This window comes from Notothenia rossii, assembly GCF_949606895.1.
Source record: "Notothenia rossii genome assembly, chromosome: 3".
Lineage (NCBI taxonomy): Eukaryota > Metazoa > Chordata > Actinopteri > Perciformes > Nototheniidae > Notothenia > Notothenia rossii.
The window spans coordinates 56,280,173-56,286,428 of record NC_136901.1 but is presented as its reverse complement, the minus strand read 5'-3'; the positions used below and the strand labels follow the sequence as shown (position 1 = coordinate 56,286,428).

Below are 6,256 nucleotides of genomic sequence, written 5' to 3'. Positions count from 1 at the left end.
TGAACAAAAGGTGCATTTATCTGACAGGTACTTTACCTACATATCTTATTTTGAGCTATTTTCTAAAATCCTTTGGAGAAATCTCATTACTTTTTTGTCGAGGGAAGCCATGCGCAGCTTACTTCCTGGTTTTAGGACGCGTCTCTCTCATCCTCTTCACACACTTTTCGCGGCACACGTACTTACAGCCAATCATCTCTGAATTATGTGAGATGACGTATGGTGGGGATGGCAGCTCGGTGCCCCTATTGTCATAATTTTTTTGCCACACACATTAAATTGAAAAATACTTAGACAGTGAGAGGGAGGGGCATGATCGGGTTTTGTCCCACATGGCTCTAAACAGCTCAATAGGTACACACTGTAGACACTAATTAGAAGAACACAGACTAAAACAGCAATATACAGGACTGTCTCAGAAAATTAGAATATTGTGATAAAGTTCTTTATTTTCTGTAATGCAATTAAAAAAACAAAAATGTCATACATTCTGGATTCATTACAAATCAACTGAAATATTGCAAGCCTTTTATTATTTTAATATTGCTGATTATGGCATACAGCTTAAGAAAACTCAAATATCCTATCTCTAAATATTAGAATATCATGAAAAAGTAAACTAGTAGGGTGTTCAACGAATCACTTGAATCGTCTAATTAACTCGAAACACCTGCAAGGGTTTCCTGAGCCTTGAAAAACACTCAGCTTGGTTCAGTAAACTAAATCACAAGTATGGGGAAGACTGCTGATCTGACTGCTGTCCAGAGGACCGTCATTGACACCCTCCATCAGGAGGGTAAGACACAAAAAGAAATTTCTCAAAGAGCAAGCTGTTCACAGAGTGCAGTTTCAAAGCACATCCACAAAAAGTCTGTTGGAAGGGGGAAATGTGGCAGGAAACGCTGCACAACCAAGAGAGATGACCGCAGCCTTAACAGCATTGTGAAGAAGAGTCGCTTCCAGAATTTGGGGGAGCTTCAAAGACAGTGGACTGAAGCTGGAGTCCAGGTATCAAAAGTCACTGTTCACAGACGTGTGCGGGAAATGGGCTACAATAGCCGTATTCCCATGGTCAAGCCACTTCTGAACTCAAGACAACGGAAGAGGCGTCTGACTTGGGCTAAGGAAAAGAAGCACTGGACAGTTGCACAGTGGTCCAAAGTCCTCTTTTCAGACGAAAGCAAGTTTTGTATTTCATTTGGAAGTCAAGGCGCCAGAGTCTGGAGAAAGGCTGGAGAGGAGCAAAATCCAAGTTGCTTGAAATCCAGTGTGAAGTTCCCACAGTCAGCGATGGTTTGGGGAGCCATGTCAGCTGCTGGTGTTGGTCCACTGTGTTTCATCAAGCCCAGAGTACATGCAGCTGTGTACCAAGAGATTTTAGAGCACTACATGCTTCCGTCTGCTGAAAAGCTCTATGGAGATGAGGAATTCATTTTCCAGCATGATCTGGCACCTGCCCACAGTGCCAAAACCACCAGTAACTGGTGTACTGACCATGGCATTACTGTCCTCGATTGGCCTGCAAATTCCCCTGACCTGAACCCCATAGAGAATATGTGGGGTATTGTGAAGAAGAAGCTGAAAGACACCAGACCCAACAATGCTAATGAGCTAAAGGCCGCTATTGAAGCATCCTGGGCATCCATAACACCTCAGCAATGCCACAGGCTGATTGCCTCCATGCCACGCCGCATTGATGCAGTAATCCGTGCAAAAGGATTCCCAACCAAGTACTGAGTGCATTAATGGACATTTTCAAATGTTTGATTGTGTTTTGCTGTTATAAATCTTTTTTTTTTACTTGGTCTGAGGAACTATTCTAATTTTTTGAGATAGGATTTTTGAGTTTTCTTAAGCTGTATGCCATAATCAGCAATATTAAAATAATAAAAGGCTTGCAATATTTCAGTTGATTTGTAATGAATCCAGAATGTATGACATTTTTGTTTTTTTAATTGCATTACAGAAAATAAAGAACTTTATCACAATATTCAAATTTTCTGAGACAGTCCTGTACAGACGAATCAGTTTTTTTTGCATTTCTTTGTAATCGTTATTTGTAATACTTTCTGCTGACACTAGGTGGGGCTGCCCCTAATGTCCAGTCGCCACTGGGTACCCCTGCTGGTCTAAGAGTCAAACTCATTCAGTTATTGTTAAGTTAAAATTCATACAATTATGTCTGCCACCTTATATATGTATATTTAAGGCTTTACTGATGTGCCACAATAATGTCACCTAATGTTATTCAGTTAAAATATCAATATTTTGGCTTTCCAAGTTAACATTAATTTATATGACTGCGATTACATCAGCATATACTTCTGCCAGGGGATGCCAACCCTGAAATTCTCCTGCCACCCTCTTGCCCCCCCATGAATATTTGTCCAGATCCGCCCCTGCCGGAGACACATCTTTCTGTAGAAAATACATCAAAAAGTGCATTTTGCATGATAGGTCCCCTTTAAAGCATGTGAACATGTCACAGTAGAGGAACTAAATACAAATAAGAACCTGAAAACTAGGATAATATGTCATCTTTAACGTGGTCAAAGAATATGTTGTTAGTATATGGCTAAAGCAATGCACTGCCACTGTGAGAATAAGTTCATGTTTGAGTCACCCTGGGACTGTCCATGTTTCAAATTATGTTTGATGATGCCATTTAATAAAAAGAAATTGTACACACACACTGCTTGGTTTCTTGGTTATGTTTGCTAGTTGACCATCACCTTTGTTCTATAACTGCAAACATACTGTATACACAAACTGCTGTTATCTCCCCTATATTCCTACCCAATTTGGATCAAAGTAACTTTAAGGAAGGTGGGGAATGGACAGGAGCAGCCGGTGCGCAGACAGACCTGTTAGCATCAATAAAACCAATTGACCAACCAAAGTACAGATGTACTTCAAAGTGTTTGCCGCTAATCTACAAGGTTGGCAGGTGAGATAAGGAGTAATGAGCTGCAATGTAAGGTTATCTATTCATGCTGATTTGTGAGGAAGTGGTCATTAATTATTCGTCTGTGATTTATTGGTAGTGGTGTGCCGATGTGTCGGGTAACATCAGCTCACCACACTTTGAGGGCCATAATTCGGGAGCTTTAAAGGTGAAAATCCCAGGAAATCTTTCACGAAATTCTAGTTTTGTCGGTTTTATAAGCAACTTAAAGGGTGTATGATGTGCATTTTGACAGCAAGGCACTGCAGTTTTCTATTAGGGATCAGAATAAATTGATAGTAAGCTAAAGTGGCTGCATTTGTATACTATTTCATACATGAATGTTTTATATTCGGGGACATTAACGGTCTCAAACAATTGGCTTTAGATACAGTATGAGGCGCCACTTGTGATAAATATTGTTGAACTGTTATTGTCTGATTATATTACGATGCAACCAGAGGTATGTTTTGATACTTTGATCCTCTATTGTTCAAAGCCTTTTTCAGTGTTTAGTTCTATTGAGGTAACCATGAAACATGCAATATACCTAGAATATCAACATGGTATGATACACATCAATCATACATAAGTTACTTATTTTGTTCATAAGTTGTTCTTCTTTATATACAAATCCATTTTGAAGATTTTTACTTTTAACTGTATGTGTTAAACACTGGAACTGCAGCTTCCTTGCGACCAAACTGTGGATAAGGGTTTGACGATGGATGGTTGGAGGATGAAGCAAGTTGGCCAATGGCAGGCTTATGCACAGTAAACAACCTGTAAAACAAATTCCTTTATCTGTATATACTATATATGTGCTATTCCAAACGTTTCCTTCAAAAGTTGTGTGATTAAAAACAATATGAAAAATAAAGTTCATTACTCCCTCAAGACATTCCTGAGCAGTAGATTCAATTTTTCCTAGGAATGCAGAATGCAACTTCTTCATAAATCTGATTGCAAGGACCCAAATTACACTTTTGTTTAATGTAATGTACCGTGAGGTAGAATGTGTCTGAAATCAGCACGCTGTGGCTGGGGCTATTCAGCTGTCTGATATATACGATAGACAAAAGTATTGGGCATTGCTCTTAATCATTGAATGCAGGTGTTTCATTCAGTCCCATTGCCACAGGTGTATAAAATCAAGCACCTAGCCATGCAGTCTGCTTTTACAAACATTTGTGAAAGAATGGGTCGCTCTAAAGAGCTCACTGAATTCAATTGTGGTACTGTAATAGGATACCACCGTTGCAACAAGTGTTAGATTATTCGTTATTCTCGCGTCAAGGAGAGAAGATTTAAAAACAAGAGACAATTGAGTCTCTGAGAAAGGTCAAATGGGTACTTTAATTAAATGGCGCGGTAATGCAACAAACAGAAGAGTGTGGAGAGAAAGGCTGCAGCTTCCTCTCGCAGTCCGGGCGAAAAGAGAGCGAACTAAGCTCCTTCACCTAACTATATATCTCATCATTTGGCTCCTCCTCTTCAATGGCGGCTGTGGTGACGTAGGGGGACCTCCCTCATCGGTCTTCTGTTTCCGATATCGCGCATAACAGGATTTATAGAGAGGCGAAGTCCCTCCCTTTCCGGGAGCCTCCATGGGACCCCGGAAGCGGAAAATTATACATAGAAGTCAATGGAGAGAGAAAAGTTATCTTTTGATCCCGTTTGAATTGTGCCACGAATGACACATATGATGTTTGTCAATCTTAAACAATCATTTCAATGCAAAAAAAGTCACAGTTTGTCGTAAAACTGCTGAAATATAAGACTATGAATAATACGCAACTAGAAAGACTACAAATCCTAAATGCATTCTGGGTCGCGTAAGTGATGTCATAGGCGATAATGCTCCAAGACTGGTTGTGACTCGCAAAGCAAAGAGGAAGAAGAAGACTGATTTATTCCCTCCAATAAATATAAGAGATTGCTCCAATAAATTCACTTTTACAAGATGCCTGTGTGCTTTGTACGAGGTTGTAATCACAAAAGAGATCATACCACTTGCTCGTTCTATTGCTTCCCGTCTGATGAAAGGACCAGGAGTCGTTGGACCAAACATATCAGGTAATATACATGTTTTGCATGGAACATAGTCAAGTTAGCTACCTAGCTAGTAGCGAGCATGTTAGTTAGCATTATATTACATTACTTAGCCTTGTCATTTGTATTAGCCTTAACACGAAGTAAACCGAAATGTTAAACAGTAAGAGTATTCATGATGGTAAGTATTTTGTGAAACATTTGAAGAGTAGCCTATTGCCCCCTCCACCAGGTGCTAAGGGGGCGGGAGGTAGGCTAACGCCACATTAGTATCAGCGATCTTTTCTACTTAATGCTATCTGCACAAATGGTTAACATTGACCATTAAAAGATCAGGCAGTTCAGGGAGAGTCGAAGGAAGGAAGGCAGGCAGCTTTGCATGACATTCTTCTGGACGTGTTTCATTGTGATGATAGTGAGAGTGAGTCAATCTGTTTGTTGGAAAGACAGTAGTTGAGTGATTACTGAGAGAAAATTATTAAAAGAGATAATTATTCAGTGTTGTTACTTTAAAGTGTTGTTACTGACCTTTTTCTCTTTTATTTTCTTTACCTCACCTGTAACTGCTGAGACCCTGAGGAACAAGCACACTGGACTGACCTGCTCTGGCAACCTGATTTCCACTGTACGTAATAGTATTTGGTTATGGTATATTATTTATATACATCAAAGGCACAATGCACCCCCCAGAGACACACATGTATTGAGTGTGATATTTTGCATTGGTCATGTGAAATCATCTTTACATACTAGAAAACTGTAGGAGCGGCAACTTGTTTTGAAATTGAATTTTTAATATCCGATAATAAAGTTGATCCGTTTTCTTTATTCTTCTCTCTTCCCAGCTCCATCCATCACCATTCTCTGTTCCTGCAGGTCCTGCTTGCTAATCAATATTCATATTTTTTTACACAATTACAAATAAAGTCAATGTATTGTATGACATGAAGTTGTGCTTCATTCTGAGTCAATAATAAATTCATTCTGCCTTCAGCTGCAAAATTATTGTGGACTGCACTGACATCCATGTAGCTGCCCCCCAGTAAGATGAACCAAGCAAAGCTGACACTCAACACACAGCTGTGCTCTTAAGTTTACATGAAGAATTTGTGAAATATTGGTAATAACAGGTTTAAATGATTATTAGTAATTAATTATATAATTTTCTCATCGTAGATGAGCAGACAGGGAGCAGATGAGAAAAGCAGAATATGCAGCTGCCATTTTCCACATGGAAAAGAGAAAGGGCCAAGTGTATTT

General features: G+C 39.4%; 1 long non-coding RNA gene across 1 annotated transcript; it reads left to right on the top strand.

Annotated features, from left to right (window-relative positions):
* The first annotated feature begins 4,707 nt into the window (after positions 1-4,707).
* Positions 4,708-5,941, top strand: LOC307031258. The gene is made up of 2 exons (XR_013805896.1): positions 4,708-5,621; positions 5,842-5,941. It is a non-coding gene; the product is annotated as an uncharacterized lncRNA (long non-coding RNA).
* Positions 5,942-6,256: the final 315 nt, after the last annotated feature.